The following is a 3336-nucleotide window of genomic DNA, read 5'->3' as shown; positions in this document are numbered from 1 at the left end:
TGACAAAGTATTTTTGGGATCTTTTAAAAAGTAAAAATAAATAAAAAATATAAAGAAAAATATTTTTAGGATTTTTGAAAAATATTTATTTATTTAAATTATTTATTATTTATTTTTTTATTTTTTTGTGTTATATATATATATATATATATTTGAATGATAATAATAATAAAAAATGACAATAAAAATTAAATAATAAAATATATATTTTTTTTTTGGAATTTTTAAAACAAAGTCAAAATTGAAAAATAAAGAACAAAGATCGATCTCCCCAAGATTGATCACAGAATACTTTCGATTGATCAAGAATGTATAGAATTGAAGAAATGTTCGATCAACGAGATAGAGAGGCTTTTAGATGCAGGTTGGAAATTTTTCTAAGTGTTGGAACTGCAGATCGATCCAAGATGAAGTTAGATCGATCGAAGAAGTTTAGATCGATCTAGGAACAAGTTCGAACGATGGGACAGAGAGCTGAAATATGCAGGTTTTTTTCAAACCATTGGACAGAGAGTGATTTGGATGCAGGTTTGATGCAGGTGGGAAGTTCGATCGATCGAACTCATTTTGAGATTGATCGAACTTATGCAAAATGCTCAATTTCAATATAAAAGTGTATGAAATCCTAATCAAAGTTCCTAGCAATGCATATGAACCCAAAGCTAATATCTAGACCTCACAAGAAATGAAATTAAAGACAGAAATGAGAAAGGAATAGGGTTTTGACACCCTACGAAATGTCTTGCTAATTTTTAATGTCTCTAGCAAAACGTTGGGATCTTTTAGCCCAGATCAAACATCTTATAGTGCATCCCCTCCTCAACGAGGTGATAAGTGCTTTAAACCCCACCCAACAAATGGTTCTTTAAGGAACTTGTTGGATTAAGCTCAAAAGACGTTTCTGGTCCTTGGTCAGAACAATCTTTGGGCTTCCACGCCCTTTCAAAACAAGATTTTGAAACAACTTTCTTTGGTTTCAAGTTTGAAGATGAACTTTTTAGAACTTTGGTCTCACACAAAAACTCAATTCCTTCATATTTAAGTACATGACATTTTTCCACAACATTCACTTCTTCATGCTTATCAAATGAGTTGGGGTTGGATTAAAAATATTCAACTTTACCTTCATGTGGCCAAATGAAATCTTCATTATCCCCATCCTACAATTAATATTGGCATTCATGGTTGCCAAGAAAGGACGACCAAGGATAACGGGAATTTGGCTCTTAGGATTTGGGACCAATTCCGTGTCAATGACAACGAAATCAACGGGAAAGAAGAATTTATCAATCTTAATCAAGACACCCTCAATGATACCCCTAGGCTTTTTGATGGATCGATCGGCAAGTTGTAAAACTACCGACGTCGGTTTTAAGTCTCCTAATTTGACATATACCGAGTATGGAAGAAGATTGACACTTGTTCTTAGGTCAAGAAGAGCCCGATTAATGATATGATCACCAATGATACATGAAGTAGTAGGTGAACCGTGGTCCTTAAATTTTGGAAGAGTGTTATGCTGCAAAATTGAGCTTACTTGCTCGATTAAGACCACTTTTCTAGGTGCTTGGCTTTTGTTCTTCCTCTTTTGGGTGCACAAGTCTTTTAAGAACTTGGCATAAGCCAGAATTTGTTTGATTGCATCCAAAAGTGGAAGATTGACTTTCACTTGCCTAAACACTTCCAGAATCTCATTTACTTTAGCCTTTTGCTTGTCATTTGAAATGGATCCTTTTAAGGCATTCAGGAATGGAGCTTTTGGCTCAAAAACCTTTTCAGAAATTTTCTTTGAAGTCTATTCAACATAAGAAGTTTTCAAATCATTTTGCAAATCTTTCTTTTCAAAATCACTTTTCAAATCACTTTTCAACTCATTCTCATTTCAAAGATCATGCATATGTAATGAAGAAGGAATATGATATGAAATGGGATGGGTGCCAACTTTTTGTTGCACTGGTTCACTTTCTTCATTGGACATACCTACTTGGTTGTCCACAATCTTTCCACTTCTTAAGGTAGTCACCGGATTGACATGCTCTATTGTGTGAACTTCTGATGAGGAATGAGTCTCTACAACACATTGTTGCTTAGGTGGGACATTCAAAGGCATTTTCCCTTTCTCTCTTGCATTCAAAGTACTAGTTATTTGCCCTACATGGGTTTCTAACTTTACAATGGATTGAGAATGAGAATGAAGCAATTGTGTGTTTGCCTCTAAAGTGCCCAAAGCGGTCAAAACTTTCTCTTCAAAAGCGGGACTTCTAACATTTCCTTGGGAATATGATGGTTGATTAGGAAAATGAGAATTAGAGAATTGGTTTCCTTGTGATTAGTATGATCTAAAACCTTAGGAACCTTGGCTTTGTAGTGGAGGTAGAATGTATTTCCCTTGAAAACCGCCTTGGGGAGGGTTTGAGCCTTCCCCTTGGTTTTTCCAAAATAAATTCGGGTGATTCTTCCAACTAGGATTGTAGTGATTGCCATAAGGATTGTTCCTTTGATTGACAAATGTTGCATTTATTTGTTCATGATGCTCACCTTGCACATGTGTATGGGGACAATTGGAAGAAGAATGTAAAACACTTGATCAAGTCATACATGTCTCATTAGATGCATGATGAGAATGGTTAGGGAAGGAAGATACTTGATTCGTTGAGTTTTGGTTGATCAAAAATTGATCAAACCTTTGAGACAATGATTTCATCTGGACGGTAATTTCATTGGAGTGGTCGACTTGATGTAAGCGATCACTCTTCCTACCACTAGAATTTCTACCATTCTTCGAAGATAAGATACGATACAAAGAATTTTCACTCATGCACTCATAAAGACGCCACACGTCATCCTCATGCCTATCAATGTAAGAGCCACCCATAGAAGCATTAACCATGCCCTTGTAATTATCCGATAAGCTTTCAAAGAAATATTGAACTAATTGCCATTTGGCATGTCATGATGTGGACACTTCCTAAGCAATTTATTAAAGCGTTCCCATGCCTCATGAAATGTTTCCCCATCCCCATGTGAAAATTCCCTAATTGAAGTTCTCATAGCATTGGTCTTAGAAACTAGATAGTACTTCTTCAAGAACTCTTGTTGCATTTCTGCCCAAGCAGTTATTGAAAAAGCTCTAAGATTGTTAAACCAATATTTTATCTTGTCTTTAAGGGTGAATGGAAAAAGTTTAAGCCTCAAGACCTTTTCCGGCATGTCTGTGTATTTCACGGTGGAACATACTTCAAGAAACTCATCCAAATGTTTGTAAGGTTCTTCACTTGGAAGTCCATGATAGTTAGGAAGCAATTGAATGGTTTGTGGTTTGATCTCATAGTGGTG

At 35.6% G+C, this 3336-nt stretch overlaps 1 pseudogene; it reads left to right on the top strand.

Annotated features, from left to right (window-relative positions):
* Nucleotides 1–2947: 2947 nt before the first annotated feature.
* Nucleotides 2948–3046, top strand: LOC132310724 (small nucleolar RNA R71; annotated as a pseudogene).
* Nucleotides 3047–3336: the final 290 nt, after the last annotated feature.

The sequence above is a fragment of the Cornus florida genome, unplaced genomic scaffold (genome assembly GCF_030987335.1).
Source record: "Cornus florida cultivar Cherokee Brave unplaced genomic scaffold, ASM3098733v1 CherokeeBrave_3.0.0_Hap2_Chr05, whole genome shotgun sequence".
Lineage (NCBI taxonomy): Eukaryota > Viridiplantae > Streptophyta > Magnoliopsida > Cornales > Cornaceae > Cornus > Cornus florida.
Note: the sequence above shows the minus strand (reverse complement) of the source record. Positions and strands in the feature narration are given on the sequence as shown.